Source organism: Nicotiana sylvestris, chromosome 9 (assembly GCF_000393655.2).
Source record: "Nicotiana sylvestris chromosome 9, ASM39365v2, whole genome shotgun sequence".
NCBI classification, from domain to species: Eukaryota; Viridiplantae; Streptophyta; class Magnoliopsida; order Solanales; family Solanaceae; genus Nicotiana; species Nicotiana sylvestris.
In genome coordinates, this window is record NC_091065.1 from 147,911,155 (window position 1) to 147,933,465 (window position 22,311).

Sequence of the window (22,311 nt, forward strand, 5' to 3'; positions counted from 1 at the left end):
ATTGCGAGAAACATAAATTGTATTCCCATGTTCTCCAAGTGGGCACCTGATTGCCAAAAACTTGAACTATGTTCCTTTGTTCTCCATAGGGGCGCTTGATTGCCAAAAACTTGAACTGTATTCCCTTGTTCTCCAAATGGTCGATTGTTTGCAAAAACTTGAACTTTATTTTCTACTTCTCTAGGTGGGCGCCTGATTGCCAAAACTTGAACCGTATTCCCTTGTTCTCTAGGTGGTCCAGGTGGACGCTTGATTGTCAAAACTTGAACTGTATTCCCTTTTTCTCCTGGTGGGCGCCTGATTGCCAAAAACTTGAACTATTTTCCCTTGTTCTCCAGGTGGGTGCCTGATTGCCAAAAATATGAACTATATTCCCTTATTTTTCAGGTGGGCACATGATTGCCAAAACTTGAACTGTATTTCCTTGTTCTCCAAGTGGGCGCCTAATTGCCAAATCATGAAATATAATCGCTTTTTCTTCAGGTGGGTGCCTGATTGCCAAAAACTCGAACTTTATTCCCTTGTTTTCTAGGTGAGCGCCTGATTGCCAAAAACATGAACTGTATTCCCTTGTTCACCAGGTGGACACCTGATTGCCAAAAACTTGAACTATATTCCCTTGTACTCCAAGTGCGCGCATGATTGCCAAAACATGAACTGTATTCCCTTGTTCTCCAGGTGAGCGCCTAATTAACAAAAGTTGAAATGTATTCCCTTCTTTTCTAGGTGGGTGCCTGACTGCAAAAAAATCGAACTGTATTCCCTGGTTTTCTAGGTGGGTGCCTAATAGCCAAAACATGAACTAAATTCCCTTATTCTCTAGGTGGTCCAGGTCGACGCCTGATTGCCAAAACTTGAACTGTACTCCCTTGTTCTCTAGATGGGTGCCTGATTGCCAAAACCTCAAACTGTATTCCCTTGTTTTCTAAGTGGGCGCCTGATTGCCAAAAATATGAACTGTATTCCCTTGTTCTCCAGGTAGGTGCCTGATTGCCAATACTTGAATTATATTCCCCTGTTCTCCAGCTAGGCGCCTAATTGCCATTATTTGAATTGTATTCACTTGTTCTCCAAGTGGGCGCCTGATTTCCAAAATTTGAACTACACTTCCCTGTTCTCCAGCTGGGCACCTGATTTCCAAAATTTGAACTGTATTCTCTTATTCTCTAGGTGGGCACCTGATTGCCAAAAATTCGAACTATATTCCCTTGTTTTCCAAGTGGGCGCCTGATTGCCAAAAACACGAACGATATTCGTTTGTTCTCCAGGTGGGCACCTGATTGCCAAAAACATAAATTGTATTCCCTTGTTCTCTAGGTGGGCGCTTGATTGCCAAAAACTTGAACTGTATTCCCTTTTTCTCCAGGTGGGCGCTTGATTGCAAAAACTTGAACTTTATTCTCTTGTTCTCCAGGTGGGCACCTGATTGCCAAAACTTGAACTGTATTCCCTTGTTCTCTAGGTGGTCCAGGTGGATGCTTGATTGCCAAAACTTGAACTGTATTCCTTTTTTCTCCAGGTGGGCGCCTGATTGCCAAAAACTTGAACTATTTTCCCTTGTTCTCTAGGTGGGTGCCTGATTGCCAAAAACATGAACTATATTCCCTTGTTTTTCAGGGGGGCACCTGATTACCAAAACTTGAATTGTATTCCCTTGTTCTCCAAGTGGGCGCCTAATTGCCAAATCATGAACTGTAATCGCTTTTTCTCAAGGTGGGTGCCTGATTGCCAAAACTTGAACTGTACTCCCTTGTTCTCCAGGTGGGTGCCTGATTGCCAAAAACTCGAACTGTATTCCCTTGTTTTCTATGTGGGCGCCTAATTGCCAAAACATGAACTGTATTACCTTGTTCTCCAGGCTGGCACCTGATTGCCTAAAACTTGAACTCTATTCCCTTGTTCTCCAAGTGGGCGCCTGATTGCCAAAACATGAATTGTATTCACTTGTTCTCCAGGTGAGCGCCTAATTAACAAAACTTGAACTGTATTCCCTTGTTTTCTAGGTGGGTGCCTGACTGCCAAAAATTCAAACTGTATTCCCTTGTTTTCTAGGTGGGCACCTGATAGCCAAAACATGAACTATATTCCCTTATTCTCCAGGTTGTCCGGGTGGACTCCTTATTGCCAAAACTTGAACTGTACTCCCTTGTTCTCCAGGTGGGTGCCTGATTGCCAAAAACTCGAACTGTATTCCTTTGTTTTCTAGGTGGGCGCCTGATTGCAAAAAAGATGAACTGTATTCCCTTGTTCTCCAGGTAGGCACCTGATTGCCAAAAACTTGAACTGTATTCCCTTGTTCTCCAAGTGGGCGCCTGATTGCCAAAACATGAATTGTATTCCCTTGTTCTCTAGGTGAGCGCCTAATTACCAAAACTTGAACTGTATTCCCTTGTTTTCTAGGTGGGTGCCTGAATGCCAAAAATTCGAACTGTATTCCCTTGTTTTCTAGGTGGGCGCCTGATTGCAAAAAACATGAACTGTATTCCTTTGATCTCCAGGTGGACACCTGATTGCCAAAATTTGAACTGTATTCTCTTATTCTCCAGGTGGGCACCTGATTGCCAAATATTCGAACTATAGGTGGGCGCTTGATTGTCAAAAACAATAACGATATTCTCTTGTTCTCCAGGTGGGCACCTGATTGCGAAAAGCATTAATTGTGTTCCCTTGTGATCCAGGTGGGCACTTGATTGCCAAAAACTTGAACTGTATTCCCTTGTTCTCCAGGAGGGCGCTTGATTGCAAAAACGTGAACTTTATTCTCTTGTTCTCCAAGTGGGGGCCTGATATCCAAAACTTGGACTGTATTCCCTTGTTCTCTAGGTGGTCCAAGTGGACGCTTGATTGCCAAAACATGAACTGTATTCCCTTTTTTTTCCAGGTGGGCGCCTGATTGCCAAAAACTTGAACTATTTTCCCTTGTTCTCTAGGTGGGTGCCTGATTGCCAAAAACATGAACTATATTCCCTTGTTTTTCAGGTGGGCACCTGATTGCCAAAACTTGAACTATATTCCCTTGTTCTCCAAGTGGGCGCCTAATTGCCAAATTATGAAATGTAATCAGTTTTTCTCCAGGTGGGTGCCTGATTGCCAAAACTTGAACTTTACTCCCTTGTTCTCCAGGTGGGTGTCTGATTGCCAAAAACTCGAACTATATTCCCTCATTTTCTAGGTGGGTGCCTGATAGCCAAAAACATGAATTGTATTCCCTTGTTCTCCAGGTGGGCACCTGATTGCCTAAAACTTGAACTGTATTCCCTTGTTCTGCAACTGGGGGCCTGATTGCCAAAACATAAACTGTATTCCCTTGTTATCCAGGTGAGCGCCTAATTAACAAAACTTGAACTGTATTCTCTTATTTTCTAGGTGGGTGCATGATAGCCAAAACATGAACTGTATTCCCTTATTCTACAGGTGGTCCGGGTGGACGCCTGATTGCCAAAACTTGAACTGTACTCCCTTGTTCTCCAGGTGGGTGCCTGATTGCCAAAAATTCGAACTGTATTCCCTTGTTTTCTAGGTGGGCGCCTGATTTCCAAAAACATGAACTGTATTCCCTTGTTCTTCAGGTAGGCACCTGATTGCCAAAAACTTGAACTATATTCCCTTGTTCTCCAAGTGGGGGCCCGATTGCCAAAACATGAAGTGTATTCTACTGTTCTCTAAGTGAGCGTCTAATTACCAAAACTTGAACTGTATTCCCTTGTTTTCTAGGAGGGTGCCTGACTTCCAAAAATTCGAATTGTATTCCCTTGTTTTCTAGGTGGGCGCCTGATTGCCATAAACATGAATTGTATTCCTTTGATCTCCAAATGTACGCCTGATTGCCAAAAACTTAAACTATATTCCCTTGTTCTCCAGGTGGGCACCTGATTGCCATTAACTTGAATTGTATTCCCTTGTTTTCCAGGAGGGCACATGATTGCTAAAACTTGAACTATATTCCTTTGTTCTCCAGGTGGGTGCCAGATTGCCAAATACTCGAACTATATTCCCTTGTTTTCTAGGTGGGCGCCTAATTGCCAAAAACATGAAGTGTATTACCTTGTTCTCCAGGTGGGCACCTGATTGCTTAAAACTTGAACTCAATTCCCTTGTTCTCCAAGTGGGCGCCTGATTGCCAAAACATGAACTGTATTCCCTTGTTCTCCAGGTGAGCGCCTAATTAACAAAACTTGAACTGTATTCCCTTGTTTTCTAGGTGGGTGCCTGACTTCCCAAATTTCGAACTATATTCCCTTGTTTTCTAGGTGGGCTACTGATAGACAAAACATGAACTGTATTCCCTTATTCTCCAGGTGGTCCGGGTGAACGACTTATTGCCAAAACTTGAACTGTACTCCCTTGTTCTCTAGGTGGGTGCCTGATTGCCAAAAATTTGAACTGTATTCCCTTGTTTTCTAGGTGTGCGCCTGATTGCTAAATACAAGAACTGTATTCCCTTGTTCTCCAGGTAGGCACCTGATTGCCAAAAACTTGAACCGTATTCCCTTGTTCTCCAAGTGGGCGCCTGATTGCCAAAACATGAACTGTATTCCCTTGTTCTCTAGGTGAGCGCCTAATTACCAAAACTTGAACTGTATTTCCTTGATTTCCAGGTGGGTGCCTGACTGCCAAAAATTCGAACTGTATTCCCTTGTTTTCTAGGTGGGCGCCTGATTTCCAAAAACATGAACTGTATTCCTTTGATCTCCAGGTGGACACCTGATTGCCAAAAACTTGAAGTATATTCCCTTGTTCTACAGGTGGGTGCGTGATTGCCAAATACTCGAACTATATTCCATTGTTTTCCAGGTGGGCGCCGGATTGCCAAAACTTGAACTATATTCCCTTGTTTTCTAGGTGGGCGCCTGATTGCCAAAACTTGAATTATATTCCCCTGTTCTCCAGCTGGGTGCCTGATTGCCATTATTTGATCTGTATTCACTTGTTCTCCAGGTGGGCGCGTGATTGCCATAACTTGAACTACATTTCCCTGTTCTTCAGCTGGGCACCTGATTGCCAAAATTTGAACTGTATTCTCTTATTCTCTAGGTGGGCACCTGATTGCCAAAAATTCGAACTATATTCCCTTGTTTTTCCAGGTAGGCGCCTGATTGCCAAAAACAAGAACGATATTCGCTTGTTCTCCAGGTGGGCACCTGATTGCCAAAAACATTAATTGTATTCCCTTGTGATCGAGGTGGGCGCTTGATTGCCAAAAACTTGAACTGTATTCACTTGTTCTCCAGGAGGGCGCTTGATTGCAAAAATGTGAACTTTATTCTCTTGTTCTCCAGGTGGGCACCTGATAGCCAAAACTTAAACTGTATTCCCTTGTTCTCTAGGTGGTCCAAGTGGACGCTTGATTTCCAATACTTTAACTGTATTCCCTTTTTCTCCAGGTGGGCGCCTGATTACCAAAAACTTGAACTATTTTCCCTTGTTCTCCAGGTGGGTGCCTGATTGCCAAAAATATGAACTATATTCCCTTGTTTTTCAAGTGGGCACCTGATTGCCAAAACTTGAACTATATTCCCTTGTTCTCCAAGTGGGCGCCTAATTGCCAAATCATGAAATGTAATTGGTTTTTCTTCAGGTGGGTGCCTGATTACCAAAACTTGAACTGTACTCCCTTGTTCTCCAGGTGGGTGCCTGATTGCCAAAAACTCGAACTATATTCCCTTGTTCTCCAGGTGGGCACCTGATTGCCAAAAACATGAATTGTATTCCCCTGTTTTCCAGGAGGGCACATGATTGCTAAAACTTCAACTGTATTCCCTTGTTCTCCAAGTGGGCGCCTGATTGCCAAAACATGAACTATAATCCCTTTTTCTCCAGGTGGGTGCCAGATTGCCAAATACTCGAACTATATTCCCTTGTTTTCTAGGTAGGCGCCTAATTGCCAAAAACATGAACTGTATTACCTTGTTCTCCAGGTGGGCACCTGATTGCCAAAAACTTGAACTCTATTCCCGTGTTCTTCAAGTGCGCGCCTGATTGCCAAAACATGAACTGTATTCCTTTGTTCTCCAGGTGAGCGCCTAATTAACGAAACTTGAACTGTATTCCCTTGTTTTCTAGGTGGGTGCCTGACTGCCAAAAATTCGAACTGTATTCCCTTAATCTCCATGTGGTCCGGGTGGACGCCTGATTGCCAAAACTTGAACTGTACTCCCTTGTTCTCCTGGTGGCTGCCTGATTGCCAAAAACTCGAACTGTATTCCCTTGTTTTCTAGGTGGGCGCCTGATTGCCAAAAACATGAACTGTATTCCCTTGTTCTCCAGGTAGGCACCTGATTGCCAAAATCTTGAACTGTATTCCCTTGTTCTCCAAGTGGGTGCTTGATTGCCAAAACATGAACTGTATTCCCTTTTTTTTCCAGGTGGGCGCCTGATTGCCAAAAACTTGAACTATTTTCCCTTGTTCACCATGTGGGTGCCTAATTGCCAAAAACATGAACTATATTCCCTTGTTTTTCAGGTGGGCACCTGATTGCCAAAACTTGAACTATATTCCCTTGTTCTCTAAGTGGGCGCCTAATTGCCAAATCATGAAATGTAATCGGTTTTTCTCCAGGTTGGTGTCTGATTGCCAAAACTTGAACTGTACTCCCTAGTTCTCCAGGTGGGTGTCTGATTGCCAAAAACTCGAACTATATTCCCTTATTTTCTAGGTGGGTGCCTGATTGCCCAAAACATGAATTGTATTCCCTTGTTCTCCAGGTAGGCACCTGATTGCCTAAAAATTGAACTGTATTCCCTTGTTCTGCAACTGGGGGTCTGATTGCCAAAACATGAACTGTATTCCCTTGTTATCCAGGTGAGCGCCTAATTAACAAAACTTGAACTGTATTCCCTTATTTTCTAGGTGGGTGCATGATAGCCAAAACATGAATTGTATTCCATTATTCTCCAGGTGGTCCGGGTGGACGCCTGATTGCCAAAACTTGAACTGTACTCCCTTTTTCTCTAGGTGGGTGCCTGACTTCCAAAAATTCGAACTGTATTCCCTTGTTTTCTAGGTGGGCGCCTGATTGCCATAAACATGAACTGTATTCCTTTGATCTCCAAATGGACGCCTTATTGCCAAAAACTTAAACTATATTCCCTTGTTCTCCAGGTGGGCACCTGATTGCCAAAAACTTGAATTGTATTCCCTTGTTTTCTAGGAGGGCACATGATTTCTAAAACTTGAACTGTATTCCCTTGTTCTCCAAGTGGGCGCCTTATTGCCAAAACATGAACTATAATCCCTTTTTCTCCAGGTGGGTGCCAGATTGCCAAGTACTCGAACTATATTCCCTTGTTTTCCAGGTGGGCGCCGGATTGCCAAAACTTGAACTATATTCCCCTGTTCTCAATCTGGGCGCCTGATTGCCATTATTTGAACTGTATTCCCCTGTTCTCAATCTGGGCACCTGATTGCCATTATTTGAACTGTATTCACTTGTTCTCCAGGTGGGCGCCTGTTTGCCAAAACTTGAACTACATTTCCCTGTTCTCCAGCTAGGCACCTGATTGCCAAAATTTGAACTGTATTCCCTTATTTTTCTGGTGGGCACCTGATTGCCAAAATTTGAACTGTGTTCCCTTGCTCTCCAGGTGGGCACTAATGGCCAAAACATGAACTTTATTCCCTTGTTCTCCAGTTGGGTGCCCGATTGCCAAAACTTGAACTGTATTCCCTTGTTCTCCAGATGGTCCAGGTTGGCGCCTGATTGCCAAAACTTGAATTTTATTCCCTTGTTCTCTAGGTAGGCGCCTGATTGCCAAAACTTAAACTATATTTCCTTGTTCTCCATGTGGGCGCCTGATTGCCCAAAACTTTAACTATATTCCTTTGTTCTCCAGGTGGGCGCCTGATTGCCAAAACTTGAACTTTATTCCCTTGTTCTCCAGGTGGATGCCTGATTGCCAAAACATGAACTGTATTCCCTTGTTCTCCAGATGGGTGCCTAATTGACAAAAACTCGAACTATATTCCCTTTTTTTCTAGGTAGGCGCCTGATTGCGAGAAACATAAATTGTATTCCATTGTTCTCCAATTGGGTGCCTGATAGCCAAAAACTTGAACTATGTTCCCTTGTTCTCCAGATGGGCGCTTGATTGCCAAAAACTTGAACTGTATTCCCTTGTTCTCCAGGTGGGAGATTGATTGGAAAAACTTGAACTTTATTCTCTTGTTCTCCATATGGGCGCCTGATTGCCAAAACATGAACTGTATTCCCTTGTTCTCTAGGTGGTCCAGGTGGACGCTTGATTGCCAAAACTTGAACTATATTTCCTTTTTTTCCAGGTGGACGCCTGATTGACAAAAACATGAACTATTTTCCCTTATTCTCCAGGTGGATGCCTGATTGCCAAAAACATGAACTATATTCCCTTATTTTTCAGGTGGGCACCTGATTGCCAAAACTTGAACTGTATTTCCTTGTTCTCCAAGTGGGCACCTAATTGCCAAATCATGAACTATAATCGCTTTTCTCCAGGTGGGTGCCTGATTGCCAAAACTTGAACTGTACTCCATTGTTCTCCAGGTGGGTACCTGATTGCCAAAAACTCGATCTTTATTTCCTTGTTTTCTAGGTGGGCGCCTGATAGCCAAAACATGAATTGTATTCCCTTGTTCTCTAGGTGGTCCAAGTGGATGTTTGATTGCCAAAACTTGAACTGTACTCCCTTGTTCTCCAGGTGGGTGCCTGATTGCCAAAAACTCGAACTGTATTCCCTTGTTTTCTAGGTGGGCGCCTGATTGCCAAAAACATGAACTGTATTCCCTTGTTCTCCATGTGGGCACCTGATTGCCAAAACTTGAACTGTACTCCCTTGTTCTCCAGGTGGGTGCCTGAATACCAAAAACTCGAACTGTATTCCCTTGTTTTCTATGTGGGCGCCTGATTGCCAAAAACATGAACTGTATTCCCTTGTTCTCCAGGTAGGCACAGATTGCCAAAAACTTGAACTCTATTCCCTTGTTCTCCAAGTGGGCGCCTGATTGCCAAAACATGAACTGTATTCCCTTGTTCTCTAGGTGAGAGCCTAATTACCAAAATTTGAACTGTATTCCCTTGTTTTCTAGATGGGTGCCTGACTGCCAAAAATTTGAACTGTATTCCCTTGTTTTCTAGGTTGGCGCCTGATTGCCAAAAACATGAACTGTATTCCTTTGATCTCCAGGTGGACACCTGATTGCCAAAAACTTTAAGTATATTCCCTTGTTCTCCAGGTGGGCGCCTGATTGCCAAAAACTTGAATTGTATTCCCTTGTTTTCCAGGAGGTCACATGATTGCTAAAACATGAACGGTATTCCCTTGTTTTCCAAGTGGGCGCCTGATTGCCCAAACATGAACTATAATCCCTTTTTCTCCAGGTGGGTGCCTGATTGCCAAATACTCGAACTATATTCCCTTGTTTTCCAGGTGGCCGCCGGATTGCCAAAACTTGAACTGTATTCCCTTGTTTTCCAGGTGGGCGCCTGATTGCCAAAACTTGAATTATATTCCCCTGTTCTCCAGCTGGGTGCCTGATTGCCATTATTTGAACTGTATTCACTTGTTCTCCAGGTGGGCGCCTGATTGCCAAAACTTGAACTACATTTCCCTGTTCTCCAGCTGGGCACCTGATTGCCAAAATTTGAACTGTATTCTCTTATCTCCAGGTGGGCACCTGATTGCCAAAAATTCGAACTATATTCCCTTGTTTTCCAGGTGAGCGCCTGATTGCTAAAAACACGAACGATATTCGCTTGTTCTCCACGTGGGCACTTGATTGCCAAAAACATTAATTGTATTCCCTTGTGATCCAGGTGGGCGCTTGATTTCCAAAAACTCGAACTGTATTCCATTGTTTTCTAGGTGGGCGCCTAGTTGACAAAAACATGAACTGTATTCCCTTATTCTCCAGGTGAGCGCATGATTGCAAAAACTTGAACTTTATTCTCTTGTTCTCCAGGTGGGCGACTGATAGCCAAAACTTGAACTGTATTCCCTTGTTCTCCAAGTGGTCCAAGTGGACGCTTGATTGCCAAAACTTGAACTGTATTCCCTTTTTCTCCAGGTGGGTGCCTGATTGACAAAAACTTGAACTATTTTCCCTTGTTCTCCAGGTGGGTGCCTGATTGCCAAAAACATGAACTATATTCCCTTGTTTTTCAGGTGGGCACCTGATTGCCAAAATATGAACTATATTCCCTTGTTCTCCAAGTGGGTGCCTAATTGCCAAATCATGAAATGTAATCGGTTTTTCTCCAGGTGGGTGCCTGATTGCCAAAACTTGAACTGTACTCTCTTATTCTCCAGGTGGGCACCTGATTGCCAAAAATTCGAACTATATTCCCTTGTTTTCCAGGTGGGCGCCTGATTGCCAAAAACACAAACGATATTCCCTTGTTCTCCAGGTGGGCGCCTGATTGCCAAAAACTTGAATTGTATTCCTTTGTTTTCCAGGAGGGCACATGATTGCAAAAACTTGAACTTTATTCTCTTGTTCTCCAGGTGGGCGCCTGATTGCCAAAACTTGAACTGTATTCCCTTGTTCTCTAGGTGGTCCAGGTGGATGCTTGATTGCGAAAACTTGAACTATATTCCCTTTTTCTCCAGGTGGGCACCTGATTGCCAAAAACATGAACTATTTTCCCTTGTTCTCCAGGTGGGTGCCTGATTGCCAAAAACATGAACTATATTCCCTTGTTTTTCAGGTGGGCACCTGATTGCCAAATCTTGAACTGTATTCACTTGTTCTCCAGGTGGGCGCCTGATTGCCAAAACTTGAACTACATTTCCCTGTTCTCCAGCTGGGCACCTGATTGCCAAAATTTGAACTTTATTCTCTTATTCTCCAGGTGGGCACCTGATTGCCATAAATTCAAACTATATTCCCTTGTTTTCCAGGTGGGCGCCTGATTGCCAAAAACACAAACGATATTGGCTTGTTCTCCAGGTGGGCACCTGATTGCCAAAAACATTAATTGTATTCCCTTGTGATCCAGGTGGGCGCTTGATTGCCAAAAACTTGAACTGTATTTCCTTGTTCTCCAGGAGGGCGCTTGATTGCAAAAATGTGAAGTTTATTCTCTTGTTCTCCAGGTGGGCGCCTGATAGCCAAAACTTGAACTGTATTCCCTTGTTCTCCAAGTGGGCGCCTGATTGCCAAAACATGAACTATAATCCCTTTTTCTCCAGGTGGGTGCCAGATTGCCAAACACTAGAATTATATTCCCTTGTTTTCCAGGTGGGCGCCTGATAGCCAAAACTTGAACTGTATTCCCTTGTTCTCCAGGTGGGCGCCGGATTTCCAAAACTTGAACTGTATTCCCTTGTTCTCTAGGTGGTCCAAGTGGACGCTTGATTGCCAAAACTTGAACTGTATTCCTTTTTCTCCAGGTGGGCGCCTGATTGCCAAAAACTTGAACTATTTTCCCTTGTTTTCCAGGTGGGCGCCGGATTGCCAAAACTTGAACTGTATTCCCTTGTTCTCCAGGTGGGCGCCTGATTACCAAAACTTGAACTACATTTCCCTGTTCTCCAACTGGGCACCTAATTGCCAAAATTTGAATTGTATTCCCTTGTTCTCCAAGTGGGCACCTGATTGCCAAAAACTTAAACTGTATTCCATTATTTTTCTGGTGGGCACCTGATTGCCAAAATTTGAACTGTGTTCCCTTGCTCTCCAGGTCGGCACTAATGGCCAAAACATGAACTTTATTCCCTTGTTCTCCAGTTGGGCGCCCGATTACCAAAACTTGAACTTTATTCCCTTGTTCTCCAGGTAGTCCAGGTGGGTGCCTGATTGCCAAAACTTGAATTTTATTCCTTTCTTCTCTAGGTAGGCGCCTGATTGCCAAAACTTGAACTATATTTCCTTGTTCTCCAGGTGGGCGCCTGATTGCCCAAAACTTGAACTATATTCCTTTGTTCTCCAGGTGGGCGCCTGTTTGCCAAAACTTGAACTTTATTCCTTTATTCTCTAGGTGGATGCCTGATTGCCAAAAATTGAACTGTATTCCTTTGTTCTCCTGATGGGTGCCTGATTGCCAAAAACTCGAACTATATTCCCTTTTTTTCTAGGTAGGTGCCTGATTGCGAGAAACATAAATTGTATTCCCTTGTTCTCCAAGTGGGCGCCTGATTGCCAAAAACTTGAACTATGTTCCCTTGTTCTCCAGATGGGCTCTTGATTGCCAAAAACTTGAACTGTATTCCCTTGTTCTCCAGGTGGGCGATTGATTGCAAAAACTTGAACTTTATTCTATTGTTCTCCATGTGGGCACCTGATTGCCAAAACATGAACATAATTCCCTTGTTCTCTAGGTGGTCCAGGTGGACGCTTGATTGCCAAAACTTGAACTATATTCCCTTTTTCTCCAGGTGGATGCCTGATTGCCAAAAACTTGAACAATTTTCCCTTGTTCTCCAGGTGGGTGCCTGATTGCCAAAAACATGAACTATATTCCCTTATCTTTCAGGTGGGCACCTGATTGCCAAAACTTGAACTGTATTCCCTTGTTCTCCAAGTGGGCACCTAATTGCCAAATCATGAACTATAATCTCTTTTTCTCCAGGTGGGTGCCTGATTGCCAAAACTTGAACTGTACTCCCTTGTTCTCCAGGTCGGTACCTGATTGCCAAAAACTCGAACTTTATTCCCTTGTTTTCTAGGTAGGCGCCAGATTGCCAAAAACATGAACTGTATTCCCTTTTCTCCAGGTGGGCGCCTGATTGCCATAAACATGAACTGTATTCCTTTGATCTCCAGGTGGACGCCTGATTGCCAAAAACTTAAACTATATTCCCTTGTTCTCCAGGTGGGCGCCTGATTGCCAAAAACTTAAATTGTATTCCCTTGTTTTCCAGAAGGGCACATGATTGCTAAAATTTGAACTGTATTCCCTTGTTCTCCAGGTGGTCCAGGTGGGCACCTGATTGCCAAAACTTGAATTTTATTCCCTTGTTCTCTAGGTAGGTGCCTGATTGCCAAAACTTGAACTATATTTCCTTGTTCTCCAGGTGGGCGCCTGATTGTCCAAAACCTGAACTATATTCCTTTGTTCTCCAGGTGGGTGCCTGATTGCCAAAACTTGAACTTTATTCCCTTGTTCTCCAGGTGGTTCCCTGATTTCCAAAACTTGAACTGTATTCCCTTGTTCTCCAGATGGGTGCCTGATTGCCAAAAACGAGAACTATATTCCCTTTCTTTCTAGGTAAGTGCCTGATTGCGAGCAACATAAATTGTATTCTCTTGTTCTCCAAGTCGGCGCCTGATTGCCAAAAACTTGAACTATGTTCCCTTGTTCTCCAGGTGGGCGATTGATTGCAAAAACTTGAACTTTATTCTTTTGTTCTCCAGGTGGGCGCCTGATTGCCAAAACATGAACTGTATTCCCTTGTTCTCTAAGTGGTCACCTAATTGCCAAATCATGAACTATAATCGCTTTTTCTCCAGGTGGGTGCCTGATTGCCAAAACATGAATTGTACTCCCTTGTTCTCCAGGTGGGTACCTGATTGCCAAAAACTCGAACTTTATTCCCTTGTTTTCTAGGTGGGCGCCTGATTGCAAAAAATATGAACTCTATTCCCTTGTTCTCCAAGTGGGCGCCTGATTGCCAAAACATCAACTGTATTTCCTTGTTCTCCAGGTGAGCGCCTAATTAACAAAACTTGAACTGTATTCCCTTCTTTTCTAGGTGGGTGCCTGACTGCAAAAAATTCGAACTGTATTCCCTTGTTTTCTAGGTGGGCGCCTGATAGCCAAAACATGAACTGTATTCCCTTATTCTCCAGGTGGTCCAGGTCGACGCCTGATTGCCAAAACTTGAACTGTACTCCCTTGTTCTCCAGGTGGGTGCCTGATTGCCAAAAACTCAAAGTGTATTCCATTATTTTCTAGGCGGGCGCCTGATTGCCAAAAACATGAACTGTATTCCCTTGTTCTCCAGTTTGACACCTGATTGCCAAAAACTTGAACTGTATTGCCTTGTTCTCCAAGTGGGCGCCTGATTGCCAAAACATGAACTGTATTCCTTTGTTCTCTAGGTGAGCGCCTAATTCACAAAACTTGAACTGTATTCCCTTGTTTTCTAGGTGGTTGCCTGACTGCCAAAAATTCGAACTATATTCCCTTGTTTTCTAGGTGGGCACCTTATTGCCAAAAACATGAACTATATTCCTTTGTTCTCCATGTGGGTGCCTGATTGCTAAAAACTTGAATTGTATTCCCTTGTTTTCCAGGAGGGCACATGATTGCTAAAACTTGAACTGTATTCTCTTGTTCTCCAAGTGGGCGCCTGATTGCCAAAACATGAACTATAATCCCTTTTTCTCCAGGTGGGTGCCTATTTGCCAAATACTCGAACAATATTCCCTTGTTTTCCAGGTGGGCGTCGGATTGCCAAAACTTGAACTGTATTCCCTTGTTTTCCAGGTGGGCGCCTGACTGCCAAAACTTAAATTATATTCCCATGTTCTCCAGCTGGGAGCCTGATTGCCATTATTTGAACTGTATTCACTTGTTCTCCAGGTGGGCGCTTGATTGCCAAAACTTGAACTACATTTCCCTGTTCTCCAGCTAGGCACCTGATTGCCAAAATTTGAACTGTATTCTCTTATTCTCCAGGTGGGCACCTGATTGCCAAAAAATCGAACTATATTTCCTTGTTTTCCAGGTGGGCGCCTGATTGCCAAAAACACGAACGATATTCGCTTGTTCTCCAGGTGGGCATCTGATTGCCAAAAACATAAATTGTATTCCCTTGTGATCCAGGTGGGCGCTTGATTGCTAAAAACTTGAAGTGTATTCCCTTGTTCTCCAGGTGGGCACTTGATTGCAAAAACTTGAACTTTATTCTCTTATTCTCCAGGTGGGCGCCTGATTGCCAAAACTTGAACTGTATTCCCTTGTTCTCTAGGTGGTCCAGGTGGACGCTTGATTGCCAAAAACATGAACTGTATTCCCTTGTTCTCCAGGTGGGCGCCTGATTGCCAAAAACATGAACTGTATTCCTTTGATCGCCAGGAGGACGCCTGATTGCCAAAAACTTGAACTATATTCCCTTGTTCTCCAGGTGAGCGCCTGATTGCCAAAAACTTGAATTGTATTCCCTTGTTTTCCAGGAGGGCACACGATTGCTAAAACTTGAACTGTATTCCCTTGTTCTCCAAGTGGGCGCCTGATTGCCAAAACATGAACTATAATCCCTTTTTCTCCAGGTGGGTGCCTGATTGCCAAATACTCGAACTATATTCCCTTGTTTTCCAGGTGGGCGCCGGATTGCCAAAACTGTAACTGTATTCCCTTGTTTTCCAGGTGGGTGCCTGATTGCCAAAACATGAACTAGATTCCCCTGTTCTACAGCTGGGCGCCTGATTGCCATTATTTGAACTGTATCCACTTGTTCTCCAGGTTGGCGCCTTATTGCCAAAACTTGAACTACATTTCCCTGTTCTCCAGCTGGGCACCTGATTGCCAAAAATTTGAACTATATTCCCTTATTTTCCAGGTCGGCGCCTGATTGCCAAAAACACGAACGATATTCGCTTGTTCTCCAGGTGGGTGCCTGATAGCCAAAAACTCGAACTATATTCCCTTGTTTTCTAGGTAGGCTCCTGATTGCCAAAAACATGAACTGTATTCCCTTGTTCTCCAGGTGGGCACTTGATTGCTTAAAACTTGAACTGTATTCCCTTGTTCTCTAAGTGGGCGCCTGATTGCCAAAACATGAATTGCATTCCCTTGTTCTCCAGGTGAGCGCCTAATTAACAAAACTTCAACTGTATTCCCTTGTTTTCTAGGTGAGTGCCTAACTACCAAAAATTCGAACTGTATTCCCTTGTTTTCTTCTGATAGCCAAAACATGAACTGTATTCCCTTACTCTCCAGGTGGTCTGGGTGGACACCTGATTGCCAAAACTTGAACTCTACTCCCTTGTTCTCCAGGTGGGTGCCTGATTGCTAAAAACTCGAACTGTATTCCCTTGTTTTCTATGTGGGTGCCTGATTGCCAAAAACATGAACTGTATTCCCTTGTTCTCCAGGTAGGCACCTGATTTCCAAAACCTTGAACTGTATTCCCTTGTTCTCCAAGTGGGTGCCTGATTGCCAAAACATGAACTGTATTCCCTTGTTCTCTAGGTGAGCGCCTAATTACCAAAACTTGAAATGTATTCCCTTGTTCTCCAGGTGGGTGCTTGATTGACAAAAGATGAACTGTATTCCCTTGTTCTCTAGGTGGTCCAGGTGGACGCTTGATTGCCAAAACTTGAACTATTTTCCCTTGTTCTCTAGGTGGGTGCCTGATTGCCAAAAACATGAACTATATTCCCTTGTTTTTCAGGTGGGCACCTGATTGCCAGAACTTGAACTGTATTCCCTTGTTCTCCAGGTGAGTGTCTGATTGCCAAAAACTCGAACAGTATTCCCTTTTTCTCCAGGTGGGCGGCTGATTGCCAAAAACTTGAACTATATTCCCTTGTTCTCCAGGTGGGTGCCTTATTACCAAAAACATGAACTATATTCCCTTTGTTTTTCAGGTGGGCACCTGATTGTCAAAACTTGAACTGTATTCCCTTGTTCTCCAGGTGGGCACCTGATTGCTTAAAACATGAATTGTATTCCCTTGTTCTCCAAGTGGGCGCCTGGTTTCCAAAACATGAACTGTATTTCCTTGTTCTCTAGGTGAGCGCCTAATTAACAAAACTTGAACTGTATTCCCTTCTTTTCTAGGTGGGTGCCTGACTGCAAAAAATTCGAACTGTATTCCCTTATTTTCTAGGTGGGCGCCTGATAGCCAAAACATGAACTGTATTCCCTTATTTTCCAGGTGGTTCGGGTCGACGCCTGATTGCCAAAACTTGAACTGTACTCCCTTGTTCTCCAGGTGGGTGCCTTATTGCCAAAAACTCAAACTGTATTCCCTTATTTTCTAGGCGGGCGCCTGATTGCCAAAAACATGAATTGTATTCCCTTGTTCTCCAGGTAGACACCTGATTGCCAAAAACTTGAACTGTATTCCCTTGTTCTCCAAGTGGGCGCCTGATTGCCAAAACATGAACTGTATTCCCTTGTTCTCTAGGTGAGCGCCTAATTCACAAAACATGAACTGTATTCCCTTGATTTCTAGGTGGTTTCCTGACTGCCAAAAATTCGAACTGTATTCCCTTGTTTTCTAGGTGGGCGCCTGATTGCCAAAAACATGAACTATATTCCCTTGTTCTCCAGGTGGGCGCCTGAGTGCTAAAAACTTGAATTGTATTCCCTTGTTTTCCAGGAGGGCACATGATTGCTAAAACTTGAACTGTATTCTCTTGTTCTCCAAGTGGGCGCCTGATTGCCAAAACATGAACTATAATCCCTTTTTCTCCAGGTGGGTGCCTATTTGCCAAATACTCGAACAATATTCCCTTGTTTTGCAGGTGGGCGCCGGATTGCCAAAACTTGAACTGTATTCCCTTGTTTTCCAGGTGGGCGCCTGACTGCCAAAACTTGAATTATATTCCCATGTTCTCCAGCTGGGAGCCTGATTGCCATTATTTGAACTGTATTCACTTGTTCTCCAAGTGGGCGCTTGATTGCCAAAACTTGAACTACATTTCCCTGTTCTCCAGCTAGGCACCTGATTGGCAAAATTTGAACTGTATTCTCTTATTCTCCAGGTGGGCACCTGATTGCCAAAAATTCGAACTATATTCCTTATTTTCCAGGTCGGCGCCTGATTGCCAAAAACATGAACGATATCCGCTTGTTCTCCAGGTGGATGCCTGATAGCCAACAATACGAACTATATTCCCTTGTTTTCTAGGTAGGCGCCTGATTGCCAAAAACATGAACTGTATTCCCTTGTTCTCTAAGTGGGCGCCTGATTGCCAAAACATGAATTGCATTCCCTTGTTCTCCAGGTGAGCGCCTAATTAACAAAACTTCAACTGTATTCCCTTGTTTTCTAGGTGGGTGCCTAACTACCAAAAATTCGAACTGTATTCCCTTATTTTCTACTGATAGCCAAAACATGAACTGTATTCCCTTACTTTCCAAATGGTCCGGTTGGACACCTGATTGCCAAAACTTGAACTATACTCCCTTGTTCTCCAAGTGGGTGCCTGATTGCCAAAAACTCGAACTGTATTCCCTTGTTTTCTATGTGGGAGCCTGATTGCCAAAAATATGAACTGTATTCCTTTGTTCTCCAGGTAGGCACCCGATTGCCAAAACCTTGAACTGTATTCCCTTGTTCTCCAAGTGGGTGCCTGATTGCCAAAACATGAACTGTATTCCCTTGTTCTCTAGGTGAGCGCCTAATTACCAAAACTTGAAATGTATTCCCTTGTTCTCCAGGTGGGCACTTGATTGCAAAAACTTGAACTTTATTCTCTTGTTCTCCAGGTGGGCACCTGATTGCTTAAAACATGAACTGTATTCCCTTGTTCTCCAAGTGGGCGCCTGATTGCCAAAAGATGAACTGTATTCCCTTGTTCTCTAGGTGGTCCAGGTGGACGCTTGATTGCCAAAATTTGAACTATTTTCCCTTGTTCTCTAGGTGGGTGCCTGATTGCCAAAAACATGAACTATATTCCCTTGTTTTTCAGGTGGGCACCTGATTGCCAAAACTTGAACTGTATTCCCTTGTTCTCCAGGTGAGTGCCTGATTGCCAAAAACTTGAACTGTATTCCCTTTTTCTCCAGGTGGGCGGCTGATTGCCAAAAACTTGAACTATTTTCCCTTGTTCTCCAGGTGGGTGCCTGATTAACAAAAACATGAACTATATTCCCTTGTTATTCAGGTGGGCACCTGATTGCCAAAACTTGAACTGTATTCCCTTGTTCTCTAGGTGGGAACCTGATTGCTTAAAACATGAACTGTATTCCCTTGTTCTCCAAGTGGGCGCCTGATTGCCAAAACATGAACTGTATTCCCTTGTTCTCCAGGTAAGCGCCTAATTAACAAAACTTGAACTGTATTCCCTTGTTTTCTAGGTGGGTGCCTGACTGCCAAAAATTCGAACTGTATTCCCTTGTTTTCTACTGATAGCCAAAACATGAACTGTATTCCCTTATTCTCCAGGTGGTCCGGGTGGACACCTGATTGCCAAAACTTGAACTGTACTCTCTTGTTCTCCAGGTGGATGCCAGATTTCCAAAAACTCAAACTGTATTCCCTTGTTTTCTAGGTGGGCGCCTGGTTGCCAAAAACATGAACTGTATTCCCTTATTCTCCAGGTGAGCGCATGATTGCAAAAACTTGAACTTTATTCTCTTGTTTTCCAGGTGGGCGCCTGATTTCCAAAACTTAAACTGTATTCCCTTGTTCTCTAGGTGGTCCAGGTGGATGCTTGATTGCCAAAACTTGAACTGTATTCCCTTTTTCTCCAGGTGGGCGGCTGATTGCCAAAAACTTGAACTATTTTCCCTTGTTCTCCAAGTGGGTGCCTGATTGCCAAAAACATGAACTATATTCCCTTGTTTTTCAGGTGGGCACCTGATTGCCAAAACTTGAACTGTATTCCCTTGTTCTCCAAGTGGGCGCCTGATTGCCAAAAACTCGAACTGTATTCTCTTATTTTCTAGGTAAGCGCCTGATTGCCAAAAACATGAACTGTATTCCCTTGTTCTCCAGGTGGGCACCTGATTGCCAAAAACTTGAACTGTATTCCCTTATTCTCCAAGTGGGCGCCTGATTGACAAAACATGAAATGTATTCCTTTGTTCTCCAGGTGAGCGCCTACTTAACAAAACTTGAACTGTATTCCCTTGTTTTCTAGGTGGGTGCCTGACTGCCAAAAATTCGAACTGTATTCCCTTGTTTTCTACTGATAGCCAAAACATGAACTGTATTCCCTTATTCTCCAGGTGGTCCGGGTGGACGGCTGATTGCCAAAACTTGAACTGTATTCCCTTGTTCACCAGGTGGGTGCTTGATTTCCAAAAACTCGAATTGTATTCCCTTGTTTTCTATGTGGGCGCCTGGTTGGCAAAAACTTGAATTGTAATCTCTTGTTCTCCAGGTGGGCGCTTGATTGCAAAAACTTGAACTTTATTCTCTTGTTCTCCAGGTGGGCGCCTGATTTCCAAAACTTGAACTGTATTCCCTTGCTCTCTAGGTGGTCCAGGTGGATGCTTGATAGCCAAAACTTGAACTGTATTCACTTTTGCTCCAGGTGGGCGGCTGATTGCCAAAAACTTGAACTATTTTCCCTTGTTCTCTAGGTGAGTGCTTGATTGCCAAAAACATGAACTATATTCCCTTGTTTTTCAGGTGGGCACCTGATTGCCAAAACTTGAACTGTATTCCCTTGTTCTCCTGGTCGGCGCCTGATTTCTTAAAACTTGAACTGTATTCCCTTGTTCTCCAAGTGGGCTCCTGATTGCTAAAACATGAACTATATTCCCTTGTTCTCCAGGTGAGCGCCTAATTAACAAAACTTGAACTGTATTCCCTTGTTTTCTAGGTGGGTGCCTGACTGCCAAAAATTCGAACTGTAATCCCTTGTTTTCTACTGATAGCCAAAACATGAACTGTATTCCCTTATTCTCCAGGTGGTCCGGGTGGATGCCTGATTGCCAAAACTTGAACTCTACTCCCTTGTTCTCCAGGTGGGTGCCTGATTGCCAAAAACTCGAATTCTATTCCCTTGTTTTATAGGTGGGCGCCTGATTGCCAAAAACATGAACTGTATTCCCTTGTTCTCCAGGTAGGCACCTGATTGCTAAAAACTTGAACTGTATTCCCTTATTCTCTAAGTGGGTTCTTGATTGCCAAAACATGAATTGTATTCCCTTTTTATCTAGGTGAGCGCCTAATTACAAAAACTTGAACTGTATTCCCTTGTTCTCCAGGTGGGCGCTTGATTGCAAAAACTTGAACTTTATTCTCTTCTTCACCAGGTGGGTGCCTGATTGCCAAAACATGAACTGTATTCCCTTGTTCTTTAAGTTGTTCAGGTGGATGCTTGATTGCCAAAACTTGAACTGTATTCCCTTTTTCTCCAGGTGGGCGCCTGATTGCCAAAAAATTGAACTATTTTCCCTTGTTCTCCAGGTGGGTGCCTGATTGCCAAAAACATGAACTATATTCCCTTGTTTTTCAGGTGGGCACCTGATTGCCAAAAGTTGAACTGTATTCCCTTGTTCTCCAAGTGGGCGCCTAATTGCCAAATCATGAACTGTAATCGCTTTTTCTCCAGGTGGGTGCCTGATTTCCAAAACTTGAACTGTACTCTCTTGTTCTCCAGGTGGGTGCCTGATTGCCAAAAACTCAAACTGTATTCCGTTGTTTTCTAGGTAAGCGCCTGATTGCCAAAAACATAAACTGTATTCCCTTGTTCTCGAGGTGGGCACCTGATTGCCAAAAACTTGAACTGTATTCCCTTGTTCTCCAAGTGGGCTCCTGACTGCTAAAACATGAACTGTATTCCCTTGTTCTCCAGGTGAGCGCCTAATTAACAAAACTTGAACTGCATTCCCTTGATTTCTAGGTGGGTGCCTGACTGCAAAAAATTCGAACTGTATTCCCTTATTTTCTAGGTGGGCACCTGATTACCAAAAACATGAACTATATTCCCTTGTTCTCCAGGTGGGCGCCTGAGTGCTAAAAACTTGAATTGTATTCCCTTGTTTTCCAGGAGGGCACATGATTGCTAAAACTTGAACTGTATTCTCTTGTTCTCCTAGTGGGCGCCTGATTGCCAAAACATGAACTATAATCCCTTTTTATCCAGGTGGGTGCCTATTTGCCAAATACTCGAACAATATTCCCTTGTTTTGCAGGTGGGCGCCGGATTGCCAAAACTTGAACTGTATTCCCTTGTTTTCCAGGTGGGCTCCTGACTGCCAAAACTTGAATTATATTCCCATGTTCTCCAGCTGGGAGCCTGATTGCCATTATTTGAACGGTATTCACTTGTTCTCCAGGTGGGCGCTTGATTGCCAAAACTTGAACTACATTTCCCTGTTCTCCAGATAGGCACCTGATTGCCAAAATTTGAACTGTATTCTCTTATTCTCCAGGTGGGCACCTGATTGCCAAAAATTCGAACTATATTCCCTTATTTTCCAGGTCGGCGCCTGATTGCCAAAAACACGAACGATATTCGCTTGTTCTCCAGGTGGATGCCTGATAGCCAACAACTCGAACTATATTCCCTTGTTTTCTAGGTAGGCGCCTGATTGCCAAAAACATGAACTGTATTCCCTTGTTCTCTAAGTGGGCGCCTGATTGCCAAAACATGAATTGCATTCCCTTGTTCTCCAGGTGAGCGCCTAATTAACAAAACTTCAACTGTATTCCCTTGTTTTCTAGGTGGGTGCCTAACTACCAAAAATTCGAACTGTATTCCCTTAT